The following is a 16,343-nucleotide window of genomic DNA, read 5'->3' as shown; positions in this document are numbered from 1 at the left end:
GTGGGAACATGCACCTGAAAAGGTGTGATCCTAGGCCTCTAAATCACATGCTATGTTATAAATCAATGTTATCTCAATTAAAAAAATGTAAAATAAAAGTGAAGATGAGATGTACAAAAGGAAGGCCATTGAACACACAGTGTGAAAATGGCCATTCACAAGCTGAGGAAAGATGCTCAGCAGAACCCCACCCTGTCAATATCTGGATCTCACTGCTATCTCCCAGAGTTGTGAGGAAATACATGTTTACAGCGTTAGTTCCTCAGACTGTGATCTACTATCATGGTCTTATGGCAACCTAGCAAACTAATTCAGTGATGGCTTTAGGAACTGAATTGTTAGATTATACAACCGCTCCTTTTTTCAGCTACTAATGCATACATGCTAGATTATACTAAAGCTAAAATTGGTTGTCACATAGGGTAGTTTAAATAGCTTTCGATTAATTTTTATTTCAGATGCAGCAATAGGAATTCTCCAAAATAAGATTAATAAGCATTTTACTTTGACACATTTGAACTCGTTTCCTAATATTTACAAAACTAACCTAAACAAATTTGTATATGGTTTACTTTTGCATTGCACTCTTAGCCATTAAATAAAACTATAATTGCTTTGCTAATTATTTTCCTAGATCCCCTCTGAATTTCATTAACATTCACTATGCTTCTTTATTCATAATGGACTTTTTATCTATTTTAATTAATTGGGTTGAAAAAAAGGAATCTAAGTAAGTCAGCACTTCTATGTGGCCCCTGATATTTTTAGTTCAGCTGGACTAGGTCTAACATGGTTTACATGGAAATTTCTCTTTCTCTCTCTCTCACTCCCTCTCTGGCCCCCTCTTTCTTTTCCATATTCTTCCAGATTCTATTCTCAATTTTCTTCTTACTTTTATAATTGCTTGTTTTCAGAAGAAATGTTTGACCATTTTTAAAAGTCAGTGTGCCCATAAACTTATTGATACTCTTCTCTTTTCCCTTTACACTTACTCCTTGAGTGACCTCATTTAATCTCAGAGGTTTAACTATCTTCTCAAGGCTGAAGACTCCAAAATATTTATTTCCAGCCCAGCTATTTCAGTGTTCTCCCAACCATATATCCAAATGCTAACTAGGACCTCTGAGCATTCCATAGAAACAGTCAATGAATCCAATGATTTATTCATCGTCAGTCACCTAAGGCCTGTTCCTTCATCTTGTTTATCAATACTGTGAAGGATTCAGTCACTCAGCAATTATCCAGGTAGAAAATCTGAATCAACCAAGGTTGATTGAGTTGACTTCCTTTTCTTTGCCCTACACACAAAATTAGTCTTCAGAGCATATATATCATTTTACTCCTTGATAAATTTTTGAATATGTATGTGTGTGTATATTCTTTTTTCGAATGCTGGAATTCTGGCTTTTATACTTTATTATCTCCATTATGTTAATTGTTTCCTAATAAATATCTCTTCCCCCTTTCCAGGTTCATCCTCAGTGCCATTAAATTAAGTCTCTTTCATATTTAGAATTCTTTACTACAGGGAACCACAATGAGTTCTTGGGAAAACACCAATTTCCTAATACAACATTTATTTATTTATTTTTGGATTCTCTCTTTATTGTTTTTATATTGCTAATGTTTGTAAATATTTGATTTCTCCCCTTAGGTGTAATCCTTATGGTTCTTTCACCACCAAAGCACCCTCAATCCATCACCATTGTCCCTTGTGCTCTTCCTTCCCCTGTTTTGATCCTTTTCTCTCCCTACTCACACCTGGATTTATGTCTCATATCTATGGTCATCTTTCAAGTTTTGTCTTTTTCCTAATCCATTGTTCAGTTTCTCTATATTCCATGTAAGTGAAATCATCCAATATCTTTTTTTCTTCTGACTTATTTCACTGAGTATAATCCCTTCCAGTTCCATCCATGTTGCTGCACATGGTGTGAGTTTCTTTTTGATCGCTGAGTAGTATTCCATTGTGAGTGTCCATGCATGGACCAGATCTTCTTGATTCAGTAAGGTGCTTTGGGACATTTATGTTTTTCCATTTCTTGGCTATTATAAATAGTGCTACCATAAATAGGCATGTAGATTTCTTTTCAAGTTGTTGGTTTTGTGTTCCTTGGGTAGATTCCAAGTATTGAAATCATTGGCTCATATGGTAGATCCTTTTTTAGTGTTTTGAGGAAGCATCACACAGTTGTCCGTAGTGGTGCTAGCACAAATTTTAGGGAACATCAGTATTTCTTCTTTTGAATAATTCTAACTCCTTACACCAAAACAGACTATCCACCCAGAACACTTCTTGACCCTTTCTAAGAGTCAGGAGGAAGGAGGAAGTAAAAGAGGAAATTAGAAAATGGGTCTAAGCAGTCAGTTAGGAAGAGGGTGCACCCAAGAACCCAAGCCCATTTATCAAGATGGTTGGAGAACAATAAGGGACCAGGAAGGGGCCACCTCCTACACCCAGTAAAGAGTGGAATATCCAGACACCAAAATGATATCATAAAGTTGAAGCAACAGACCAAAGCTGGTTTCAGAAAGATAGGACAGGAAATATGGGTAAACTATGTGGACCTTGTTGGCTAGGATACACCCCTAAGTCCAGCCAATGAACAAGAGACACAACACAGAGACACCCAGCAGCCAACCCCACTCCTTGCCCATTATACCCACATAGGCACCTGCTTCTGTCCCCCTCTGTAGCTACCCACTCATGACCCCATTCCACTCAAGGAGCTTTCCTGTTCTCCCTACATATCAAAAATATCTTGCTTTTCTGTATCTTATCTTTGGTCTCAATGTTGGATTATCTTCTTGCCATAGACAAGAATTGAGAAAGAGCCCTTCTGAAGTCATTAGACTCACAGTCTTCTTCCAAAACCCCCAATTCAATCTGACTTACAATTCCAGCTTTGTCTTTTGGAGCCCTGTGCCTACCACTGCTATAGTATTGCACACTCCTTTATACCACCACATATAGTCATCTCCAATTCAGAAGGCTGTGTGCTGCCAGAGAGCAGTGATCAAAACTTATTTAGTAATATGGGCACATAATTGCCATCAACCAAGTATTTTTTAAATAAATAAATGAATACAGCTGTCATATTAATGAACTGTCTCCTGGAACTTTTAACTGGAGTTTTAGAAGGAACAACAAAGTGTCTCAGCAAGCATTCCCCAGTGGGAACTCTGCCCAGACCAAGTAGAACATCTGCTGGTTTGGAGAACAGTCCTTGAAGGTCTTGCTTGTTTGCTGACTCTTAAAGAAAACCTGTCCAGAACATGACTGAATATTGGTAATTTAAAGAGCCATTACCAGTGTACAGCACTGGAAACATTTCTGGCTGTTGAGAAGGAGAAACATAAGGATGCTCTTCAAACAAAGACACTGAGCTGGCACAAATGAGTGAACACATGTGAGGGCAATTAGCTCTCAGGGTCACAACACCAATGTTCAGGACAATGATCAAGTGTACAATCATAGGATGTATTTTATCAGCTCAACAGTATTATAGGACAAAAACAAAGCAAGATCTTCAAAGCACAAAATAACCATACTTATTAGAATAAATGTCACCTCTCTAAAGTAATATATTTTGACAATATAATGGGCTTAAATATCCGTACATAATTCTAGGAGTGAAAAAAAAAAACTCTTGTTTTATGTAATAGGGCATGATTCAAAGCATCATTTTGCCAATGCTGTAGAAAAATATTAGCTCTTTTAGGGAACCTTACCCCTTTTTAATACGGTTCTATTAAATTTCTAGGATCTTCTTCCAAGTTAAGGTTTGGGGAGGAAAATTGGACAGTAGAGTACTTTATCTTCAATAACAATTCACACAAGTTCACAAATTGTCTGTGAGATCAACAGATCTTTCCAGGTCTGGGTCCCTGTTGCTTCTTTGGGGATGATGGCTATCATTCTCTGTTCATATTCATCAAGCAGCTTCTTTCCCTTAAGGGATAGCAAAAGTACAGTCCAGGCCTTCTTTGAATTCCAGTAACCATGAACTCTCCTCTTTCCCTATTGTCAGATTGGGAGCATCTTGTTAGCAGTTGTGAAGCACTTCTACATCACTTTGCCTAGACATATAACGCCTTTGCCTGAACTGAGGTTTGTTTGTTTTTTAAGTAGTGAAAATTACTTACAAAAAGACATTTCAAGTGTAGCTAACATTTTTTGATCCTTTTCCACACAAGGGGAAAACAAGTCATTTCTTGTTCTTTAATAGTAAGTCCAGATGACTAAGAAGCTTGCCCCCTCTAAAATGAATAGGAAAGCAGGCTCAAGTCTACCTCAACCACATTAATAAGGTAATGACTGCAACCTACTGACTGGAGAATATGAGATCTGTACAATGTAGATGCAGGATCTGTAACTACATCACCCAATTTTCACTTTTCAAAAAATACTGGACCTATGAATTTTTGTGTGAAATCTCTTGGAATTTTGATAGGCACTTCAAGTATTATAAAGCACTGTATTCATACATAGCATAGGCTAAACAACTTATACTCAAAGTTAAATAAATTTGGCCCATGAGTTACCAATTAGCATATTCTGGATAGAGATGTATCACCTGACAAGAAACTATAAATCGGAGACATTCTTCAGGGGAATGGGAGGGGGAATATAGATCAAAACAGGAGAGGGAAGAGCATAAGGGACTATGGTGATGGTGCACATGTGAATTGGTGGGAATTTTACAGGGAGACTACACCAGAGAGGAGATGGCATAAGAGTACAAAAATGAAGAATGATATAAAATATATATAATTAAAAATAATAAAAACAAATGTTTATATTTCAAAAAAAGAGCCATTTTGAGGAATTTCAGGATTATTTTTAGAAGTTTGTAGAACTCTTTTATAGCACCAGTGGTACTAATGACACCTTATATTTTGCATCAACACATCATTCTTTCATTCTTCAATAACTTACTCAGTCAATTATCTCAGGAGATATGTTACTTAAAAATAGAACTCTAATATCAAATAAATATATATATTTTTTATTTATTTATACATATATATATGACCTGATCTGAAAAAAAAAAAACACACACACACAGTATTAATGTACTATACAATAATTTCTTTTAGTCAGTGACCTTGTGAAAATCCATTAGTCTCCTCATTTCATAAGAAAACTCAAATTTCTGCTTTTACAATTCATAAAGACAAATTGTGGAAATTCCTCTTTTATCATTAGAAGAAAATGTATCGTTAGTGCTCTTGACACCACAGACTCAAGAAAAGCATAAAGATAAGGAATCTATTTCCTTAGGTTTCTCCTGCCTTTTTCTCTCATTGTCACTATCTGAAGGTCCTCTGAAAACCACAAGCACAACAGTCCTGACTCAACTAAGCTCCAAATCCCTTATGTCTTTTCAGTAAGTGTTAACAACAGTTATAATCCACAAATGCATTGAGAATCAGACCTGGTACAAAATTGCACCATCTACACAAACACATCCTGACAGTCACTAAACTGATAATATTCCTTTTCCACAAGCCAAGTATTCACACATATAAACTGTTTTTTTGTACTTACACAGACTATTTAAAGACCTTATTTTTATCACTGAGGTATAATTTTTAAAGACTTTCTTTCTGGAAGGAACAATTTTACATTTCTGATGAAAAGGCAAACTGGTCCTCTATGGAAAGCTGTGTGGAGTCTGTGGTATCTTGGTGGTAGTAATTTTATGGGGACAACACCTGAGTAGAGAAATAAAACATTGTACAAAAATGAACAATGATGTAAGAATATATAAATAAAAATAAATTTAAAAAATAAAGGTTGTTGTTGTTGTTGTTGTTTTCTGGTAAAGAACAGTGAGTCCTCATTTGTGTTTGTTTCATTATTTAACAGAAAAGGAGCCCCCCAAACTCACCATGAAACCTTATTAATATTGGAAAACTTAGTAACATCATTTAATTTCAAGATCTATTTAGTTGGAGTATAAATATGCTTCTGAAAACTGCTAGGATTTTGGACATGTTATTTGTATGTTGCTGTGTACTAAAGCATTCAAAATTTACTGTTTTAAAACAAAAATGCTTTCATACTTCTCATGATTCTGTAGTTTGGCTAGCCTAGTTTTACCTAAATTCACTCATAATTTTGATGCACTGGAGAGGGGAACTTCCTCCAGCATCTAGGAGCAGATGCTGGCCGCCAGCTGTCTAGCTGCTCCTCCACATGGCCTCTCATCCTCAGTGGGCCATGCTGTCCATCTTCCATCATGGTCTTACTGAGGGGATAAAGCCAAGAACTTCAAAGACTCTTAAAAGTCCAGTCCCAGAATTTCAGAATTTGCAAATTTTACTTCCACCTCATTTTTTTTTTTTTTTTTGGACAAAGAAGTTTGTGACTAACTCCAGTAGTAAAGCTCCTCTTGATCTAGATAAACTAAGAGGAAAAAGTTAATCTGTCAGTCAACATTCAAGATAGTGGGAGTAAAATCTCCAGCTCTAACTGGAAAGAATATACATTTCAGAATTAAAGAAATCATCATTGCAATTTACAGTTCATCCCTATTTTGTAAATATTACTTTACATGTATAGAGAAACACAGACTCCAGAAATTCTTTGAAAAAACTTCTCTAAGGAAACACCTACTGAAGGATGTCAGTCAACTCCTATATGACACTATAACATAACTCCCTCTTACTTTTTTATTGTTGCAGCAGTAACTGCAATGAACTTTGCATGATTTTAACGTGCTTCACAGAAGTAGTTCTCACCCTACTGCATATAGTCTTGGGCAAATGTTTTCACAGAGCCCCTGCTATATAAACAATGAAAATAATCCAACATTAGTACACCAACACCATTATGGAGGCCAATCCCACATTATCCCACAAAATAAACACTGCTCTGACCATCTGCCCCTGGTTTCTCTGTTCCCTGAATTATCTACAATTCATGGCACACCTCTTTGGCCTGCTGCTGTCCTGGGACGTTATACACAAGCTTAGACAATGCTGAATTTCAAAATCTCTGCTTTTCAAACTTGGGGCTTCCTCCAACATCCCAGAACTCTGCTCAGTTCGATGTAAGTGCTTCATCAAAAAACAGAGTTACCCACTCTTAGAAAGCAGTGGGTGAGTGCTCCAGCCTCCCTGTCTATGACGACAGTGGACAATTCTGAGCTACACTCTACTTTTCAGAGACCCTAATGGAGAGGATTCAATTGCCTAAAGCAAGGGCCGATGTTGACATTTTATCCTTTCTTCTGTCTCCTAGTTTCTCATTCCTATTCTCTGGAGTTATACCCCAAACAAATTACCTGAACCAAGCCCCTATTCATACTCTGCTTTCAGATGACACAACAGAAGACCCCTGGGGACTCAATTTTCTGTTCACACAAACGGCTCAAAAATGTGAGGTAAGTCATGCAGTAAAACAGTTATGTTAGTGTAGATAAGTTTGTATTGTCTGCTACCCCTTATGTACTTCTAACAATTGATCATTTATACGATCTCCTTAAGGACCTATTGAAATTAAAGTCATTTTGTTCAATATCATACAGTGCCTGGTTTCATAACATTTCTTCATCTCTTTTTATATCCATCAGAACTATTAGGTCATAGGATCAACTGTTTCTTCAAAAACTGGAAGGAGACCCAGGTAGATTCAGAGAATCTGTACTTACAAAAGCAGAGTCTTCAGAAAGAACCAGAGCTGGGGTAGGAAAAAAACTGAACTGGACTTGAAAAACTGCTGGAAGATCAGTGTAGACATCTATGGTGTAAAAAAAAAAATCTCCAGAATGAGATACTCATAGAAGGTTCTCCACACTTTGTGAATTTTAATTCCATGAGTTCTACCAGCTACTCACAGAGAGTACTGGAGAATAGCAGAGAATGATAGCTGGGAACTGTATTAAAATACCCCAAAGATTCTATGTTATTAACAACTTTGTCCTCATGAGAAGCCATTTCATACTTGATTTTGTCAAAAACTAACCTACCAGGTGAAAGAGAAATAGCCAACTGCAGCCCCCTCTAGCCATCCTGTAACATTTGCACTGTGGGGGAGGGGCGTTGGGGGAGGTGGTAGGGGGGACAGAGAAACCCTGATAAAATTCCCAGGGTCACAGGCTCACCAAAGGCCTGAGACCTAATTATGGCTCTACTATGCTTTTGTCCCATCCCCACACTTTGCCACTATTTGACTAGTGACCTATTTATTGAAGCTTTTTCTCGTCTTCTTTTTTTTAAAGATTTATTTATTTATACATACAGAACTGGGGCACAGGCCAGAGGTGGAGGGGCAGGGAGAGGATTCACCAGAGACAGAGTGGGGAGCAGAACAGGCCAACTGATGAAATACACTGCTGATAAGAGCAGCAGGCTGGTCAGGAGAGGTCTGCCTGCCATGTGGGTCACCTCCGGGGCTGGGGATCAAACTGGCACTGAAGCAGCTGCGGCCAGCCTTGCAGTGCTTTGCTTTAACCCATTGCGCCATCAGGAGGGGCCTTGAAGTTTTTTCTATCCATTAATCACACACATCTTTCAAAAAATATTACCGGTCACATTAAACACAGAAAGTTTGAAGAGACAAACATAAATTCCTAATGAATAATATAAAAGAACAAATCAATGGAAAATTGTTCTATATTCATGGATCAGAGCCTCACTATGGTCAAGGGATCAGTCTTTCCAAATTGCTCTAAAGATTCAACAAAATTCAACTAAAACGTCCACAAGTTTGTTTTTGTTTGTTTGTTTGTTTTGGAGATATCAAAAAATGTATTGTAACGAGTGTATGGTGAGACAAAGGATTAATTGGACAACTCAGTACGGAAGGAGAACAAATTTGTAGGATTGACACTATCCAATTTTTATCAGTTTTTGTTTTTTCTTTTTTTCTTTTATCCCCCAAACATCCCTCATGTCTGCTTGTCCACTTCCTACCTCCTACCCCAAACTTAGAGCCCTTAGGATGTTTACTAACATCCACTAATTTTTGAAACTTTTTTACATGGTCAAATTGGAGGTTTATAATAAATGTCCAGTATTTATTTTAGCATTCTGACTCATTTTGTTGCACATAATTTCCCCAAATTCCCTCCATTTTTTGATAATGGCTGCATTCCATTCTCTCTTGTGACGCTACACTACTCCACAGTGATCCAATGATACATCAACAGTCTTCAGGTCTGCAGGCCAATTGACTGAAATATACTGCTGAGGGGAGCAGCGGGCAGGTCAGGAGAGGTTTGCTGTGCCATGTGGGTCACCTCCCTGGCCAGGGATCAAACTCGTGGTGAAGCGGATTCGGCTAGCTTCATAGTACTCAGCTATAATCCGTTCCGCCACCAGGGAGGGCTGCAGACCGTTTCTAGAGTGGGTGCATCAATTCTCATTCCCACCAGCAGCTCAGTTTTTTCTTTTTTTCTTTTTTTCTTTTATCTTTTCGTCCATATTCCTTCCAGTTTTGTTAGGGGCCTTTCTCATAGGTGCCATTTTTTCTACAGTTTTAACTTGCCTCTGTCATATGAAAAGTGATAATGAACATTCTTTTTGTTTCTATTGGCTTTCTGGATATACTATTCTGTGAATTGCTGTTCACATCTGCTGCCCCTTTGTTAGGTGGGGTTTTTTTATTGTTAAATTGTATTAGTTGCTATATCTTGGCTACTAAGCCCCTACCAGTTATAAATTGTGTAATTACTTTCTCCTATTCAGTAGGGATCTATTTAATCATAGTGTATTTACTTTTGCTGTATATAAGATTTTTAATGAGGTGATCTAATTGTACATTTTTGCTTTTAATTCCCCTGTCAAGGGTTGAGTCATCATAAATATTGTTATTATTGATACTGTGAAACATGTCACCAATGTTTTCTTCTATGCATTTTATTGTTGCCACCTTATATCAAAATCATTAATCTAACTAGGGTTTATTTTTATGTATAGTATTAGTAAGTAATTCAGTTTTATTCATTAAGTTGGCTTTCAAATTTTCCAAGCACCACTTATTAAATGTATTCTAATAAACTGTTATTTATTAAATTGTCAATTCCCAATTTTATAGGACTTATCATAGAGTGGCTGCAAGTAGGTATGTGGATTTATTCCTGTTACATTGGCGCATATCTTTATTTTTGTGTCTATACAGTAGTGAGTTTAATATTGTTGATTTGTTTAAATTTTGAAGTCAGACATCTTGATTCCTCCACTCCCCCATCATGCTCTGCAACTCCACTGAACAGGGGCTCCTTTTAGAGCTTGTTGGCTCTGGGCTTTGTGAAATGCCCTTCTGTGTCCTCATTTTCCATTTTTATGAGTTTTAATATGATTTTTTCAGTTGTTGCCTTTAAACCGTTGGAGTACTTGGAAGGCCAGCAAAAGGCTTTAAGTACCAAAGAGGACTGGGATAGTGGTATAGGATACGTGAATTACTCAGGGTTTTTAATGCCTCTGGCTATCACCTTTGGTCTCCATGATTTAATGCAGGAGGTACTTGGGTGTGTGGGTGCGGGGGGACAAGCTCCTAATTGTGGACACCAGGAGTATGGGTGTAGAGTATGTGTAAGTGTGCACACCTAGGCCTACAGGCCAGAACTATCAGGGTGGTGTCACTCAGAGAGGCCAGACGGGATGTAGTCACTCACCTCAGAGAGGATGAATGAGTGTAGTGACTACAGGAGAGGCCACTCGGGAGAGAGCCCTCCAGAGAAAGCCCAGAGAAAAAGCACAGATTCTTGGGGGCTGGGAGGCCCAATTGCCTGCCTGTCCCCTTGACCCCTGCCTAGCCTGTGCTTGCCTCTTTACATAGCAGCCTCCCTGCCTGGTGTGCCTGTGACACCTGCCTGGTGTCCCTGAGGAGCATTAAAGCTTGAAGAATCCACTGAGGGCCCTGGAACTCTATCTGTCTACCTGAATCGATAGCGAACTTGTCCTGTGCTTGCTGGCACAAGAGTAGCCATAGGATTAAGAGCAGTAGACTCAGTAATTTGAACTTCCATTTGAGCTGGGGTGCCAGCGTCGTGTGGTGGTGATCTACCATGACACCTCCTCGAGACAAGTTGCTCAGTCGCTGGGTCTTATTAGACATCTGTTCACTTCCATTCTAGGCTTTGTAAGTACTGGGCATAGAAGCTTCAGGCTGGAAGATGTCCTTTTCTTCTGCAGGAAAGGGTTATATCTTGCATGCTCACTCGCACTGATGGCATGTTCTTGTATTCTACTTTGTTCAAGCACTTCTGGGGTGGGAGATAGCAGGTGTTTGGGATAGCCAGCTGGGCATAAGGTATGGCAGGTGTTTTGGATATCTCGGCAGGGTTAGGAGGGAGCTTGACTGCCATTCAGGTGTTTTGAATATTGCAGACTGGGCTTCAAATAATAGCCTCTTATAGGGAAATCTAGGTGATCTGTTGTGATTCAGGCTGCAACTGTGTGTGTGAAGAACCTCAGAATCACACCAGTAATCCTCGCTGTGTGTCCCTATCTCTACAGTCCTGCAGCAATGCGCCCTCCATCTTATCATGCACATGCTTATTCAGAGCAGTGCTGGGTCTGAGGAGACCCAGTGTTGGCATATGCCTGCAACAATGTTCCTGCTGTGTATGGTGGACTTAAGTTTATCCCTTGGGAATTTTTTTGACTTTGTTTTATAGCAGTTTTGCTGTGCTTATCTAAAGGAGATAAACCCTACGCCTTCACTCTGACACCACCTTGCTGGACTCCATATCAACTCTAAGATTTATCATAAAGTAATCAAGAAAACACAGTTTGCAAAAGACTAGACAAATTAAAGGACAAATTCAGTGGACCCAGAAATAAGTCCACTGGTGATCTTTGAACATCAGTGCCATGGAGCAATGAGTGTATTTTCAACAAGTGGTGCTAGAATAATTAGACATCCACATGCAAAGAGATATAAGTGTATCTAGACACAGACCTTATGCCTTTACAAAAATCAACTGAAAATTAAGCATATATCTAAATGTAAAGGATAAAATTCCAAGAAGAAAAGATACCCAAAAAATTAAGATTTTGAGTAGAGTAATGATTTTTAGGATATAACACCAAAAGACAATTCATTAAACAATTGCTAAGCTGGATTTGATTAAAATAAAAAAATCTCTGCTCTGTAAAGAGACTGAGAAGTCTCATGTCAAGAGACTGAGAAGACAAGGTACAAACTGGCAGAACATATTTGCAAAAGATTATTTATAGGCCCTCCCTGGTGGCACAATGGGTTAAAGCACAGCACTAAGAAGCTAAAGCCACTTCAGCATGAGTTCAATCCCAGCCCTGGAGATGACCCACATGGCTCAGCAGACCTCTCCTGACCCACTCATTGCTCCCCTAAGCAGTGTACTTCATTGATCTGCCTGTTCTGCTCCCCACTCTGTCTCTGGTGAATCCTCTTACTGCCTCTGCACCTCTGGCCTATACCCCAGTTCCGTGTGCATAAATAAATAAATTTTAAACAAAAGATTATCTAACAAAGAATTGTTCTCTAGTGTACACCCAAAAGTTCTTAAAAGTCAACAATAAAACAAATATAATTTTAAAAAATGGCTATAGATCTGAACAGAAATCTCACCTAGAAGGTAATTAGGTGACAAATAAAAATGAAAAGATGTTCAAATACTATGTCACTAGGGAACTTCAAACTTAAACACTGAGATGCCACTCAGAATAGAAGAGCCCAAGGCTAGAACACAGACAATGTCAAATGCTAGTGGGGGTGTGGATGATGGGAATGCAAGAAAGGTGCCACCACTTTGGAAAACAATTTGATATTGTCTAATAAAAATAAACATACTCTTGCTGTACAGTGCAGCAATTCCATACTTGGGTATTTACCCAAAGGATTAGAAAATTTACCTTCAATAAAACCCCCACAAAATATTTAAAAGCTTTTTTCATAATTGCCCAAATTAGAAGTGTTATAGGGCAGGGAGAGGGGGCACAACTGAACCCCCAAACTTGCCTGCTCTAAAGAGGTTCTGCCATCTGCTACATCAAGACAACACACAAGAGCTTTAATAGAAAGGAACTACAATACAATTGTTGTGCAATACAGAAAAGATAAAGAATATAGTTTCTAAATAAAAGAACCAAAGTTACCCAGCCCCTCATGGGTAAAAGTCTACCAAAAAGGGATTGACCCAAAGCAACACCTGAAATGCAGCACAAGCCAAAAGCACCTTCTGGCCAGGGCCCACAGAAAAGTGTCAGAAATGGCCAGACTAGTCTGGGAGGGAAAAAGCAAAATCAAAATCAAGATAAATGCTGCCATAGTCAACCTCCCAATGGGTCTCTAGCCCACATCTGTTTCAACCAATCCAGGACCAAGAAGAAGCAAGGGCAGTTTCTTCACATGTCTCTCTGTTCCATGTGGCTCCCTCAGGTCTTCTTCTGGCTCTCCTTCATGCTTCCTTCTTCCTCAGTCTTCTCTCCAGATTCCTCTCTTCTCTGTTCAGTCCACCCTCCTTCTAGGTGGGGCAGGGAACCAGTAACCTCCCCTTTTCCTGGGTCCAGCCTGTTACAGAAGCTACCAAATGTCCTCTAGTAAGTGTATAGATAAACTAACTGGTACATCCAGAGAGTAGAAAATTATTCAACATGTAAAGAAAGTAGATATTCCACCATGAAAACACATGGAGGAAACGTAAATACCTAATATTAATTTCAAGAAGTTAATTCTAACAAGATGAGTTCTGGAAAAAAGTCTAGGCACACAGATCAATTTGGCTTTTATAAGTTTACTAACTTCCTGTACTCTAGTGACTTAGTCTCTTTTCTCGTTAAGGTAATCACATATAAAATGGGACTAAAGTGTGACTCCCTTAAGGGCTTGCTATGAGAACTAATGCCAGTAATATATCCTCACTTGATTAACACAGTCCCAGGCAGAAAACAAGTCCCTGCCATCACTTTCAGGTAGGAGAAGCTCCCTGCAGTGTACTCTGGAAAATGTAAAGAAGATAAGGCATCGTGAGTATTCTCCAGGAGTTCATAATCAAGAAAAAATTATGGAAATATAGTAACATTAAGCACATAATACATCTTTTCATGATATAAGTGTGATTTAATTAGGAGATAACTGTCATAAAAGGAAATTCCATTGTAAATATAGAAACCTTCAGACTACCAGGATGAATACAAAAGCTATAGGAAATAGGACAGTTATTTTGTGACCATGAAGCCCTCTGAAGAGCTCAAATCCTGGTATTAGTCAGCTTTATAGTTGTGATGAACATCACAAACAGGAAGCGACTAGATGCTTTGCCAGTGCTATATTTGGTGCTGGCTTAGCCATTACTTAGAGAACCCTATTCTGTATTGATCCTCTTAGCTTAGAAATGATATAACTACCCTTGGGGAAGCTATGTGAGCTAAGCCTAGCTCGGGGATTTATGTCTGCAAGATATGAAATGCTAAATAGGCAAGGAAGCCCAAGAATATATTTTCATCAAAAAGCCAGAGAGATTTATACCTGCTATACAAATAACTCCCTAGCAATCATAATGAAAACTTGACCATGAAATAAGGAAGCATGTTAATATAATTAAAATTAGAGATTCTTTTGACCCAAAGCTTATTGAACCTTCCTACAAATTTCACTGGACATAGAGGAATTTAGTACCAGGGAAATTACTAAGATGAAGACCTTCCCTTCATCTGAGATCAACTACCATAATTACACTTTTAACAATAACAAAGTATTTTTGGTGTGACACTAAAGATTATTTATAGTGAGATTCTGAATTTGTTACGTGAAATAACTTTAAGCATTATCTGGTAGAGTAATATCTAAGGTAGAATTTTACTACATTAATGAGTAAACCAGTTACCAGAATCCTTATAAATGGTCCCAGAGGAATACAATTTAATGTAGTTTCTAATCATACCTTTTAAACTAAACCAAAAACTATGGTTTTTATAAAAATTTACAGTTTTTAAGATTGTTTGAATAATATTCATGTCTCTGGCATTTTATTTAAACACTAAATCACTAATCAAAAGCAAGATAGAAAATAATGACATGTTTTCTCTCATCACATTTCAAATAAATGTAATTTTTAATCCAAGATTGCCTGTGTGGCAAATTTCCAATTTCCATTTTTGCAGGAAAGCCACTGGTACAGAATATCTCAGGTCCCAAAACATTCTTGAAAAATAAAATATTAAACGTTTTTTATTGGCTTTCAACATTTAAAATCAAGGTCTGGACAAGCCTGATGGCATATTTGTGGTTGCAGAATGGAATGTAAATGTTAACCTTGACAATGTGAAAGCAAAACTATAGCTGAGAGAGGAGACTGTTGAACTAGGAAAGAACAAACAAGAAAAATAGTAGGGGTCCTACTGCTTCAATGTATTTATTTAGAAGTAAAATTAAAAAAAAAAAGCTGCCAAAAGAAAAATGTTTGTGTTATTATTGAAAAATTTCAAAGGTTTAGAAAAAATACATATAAGACTAATACCAAATTTTAGCTTCAGAGCTGGCAGTAGGAGGCTAATGTGTGTTATTACCTCAAGAGTCTTCAGAGGAAGTCTATGGATGTGGTTTATTGACTGAGAGAAGAGTACAGGGATGAGAACATTATTAAAGTTAGGATAATCTTCAAAAGAATATATTAAAGCAATAGTTAAAGATTCACCTTTAGAGATGATAACCATGAATGTAGAAATATGGATGAGAAGCTTCCTTTTCATCATAATTCATCTGTAGTAATAAGTATTTACCACATACATTGTTATTTTGAAAAATTCACCTTTTAAAATAAGATATTATATATGCATAACTGGAATTACTTATTAATAAATTATAGAGAAATGCTTAAATGCAATGATAGCTTTTAAAACATGTACAGACTACTTTCATCATAAATCACAATACAATAAAAATATTCTGAAAAGCTCAGTATTTTCCAATTTATTAACATATCAAAATAAAAAGTGTCTGATTACAGATAAACTGGGAAGATTGCTTTGGGCTTGATGTTAGATAACCTTTCAAGTGATAGTTCATATTATGTAATTAGAGTAAAAGATGTCATAAGTTAGAAGGTAAAAAAAATACTCAAAATGTTTCACTTATGTAGAATACAAAGAAATGGAACTAACAAAACACAACAAAAATAATGCTCAGACTATGAGAAAAAAATATGGCAGTTGCCAGAGGGAAAGGGGTAGAGATTGGGAAAAAATGGGTAGAAGGGATCAATTTGATAGTGGTAAATGGTATAAAAACTTTGCTTATGGTTCTGATATGGATATATATCCACACAGCAGGGCATGAAGCTGCAATCTGGAAACTTCTCTCAGAAATCAATGAAAACTTTATTTTAGAAAAAGGAAGCAATAATTTA

The 16,343-nt window shown here is 37.5% G+C and overlaps 1 pseudogene; it reads left to right on the top strand.

Moving 5' to 3' along the window:
- Nucleotides 1-16,343, top strand: part of LOC101620842 — a 93,867-nt pseudogene that overhangs the window by 49,001 nt on the left and 28,523 nt on the right.

This window comes from Condylura cristata, unplaced genomic scaffold, assembly GCF_000260355.1.
Source record: "Condylura cristata isolate star-nosed mole 26May11 unplaced genomic scaffold, ConCri1.0 scaffold00007, whole genome shotgun sequence".
In the NCBI taxonomy this organism is placed as follows: Eukaryota; Metazoa; Chordata; class Mammalia; order Eulipotyphla; family Talpidae; genus Condylura; species Condylura cristata.
This window is presented reverse-complemented; position numbering and strand designations above follow the sequence as displayed.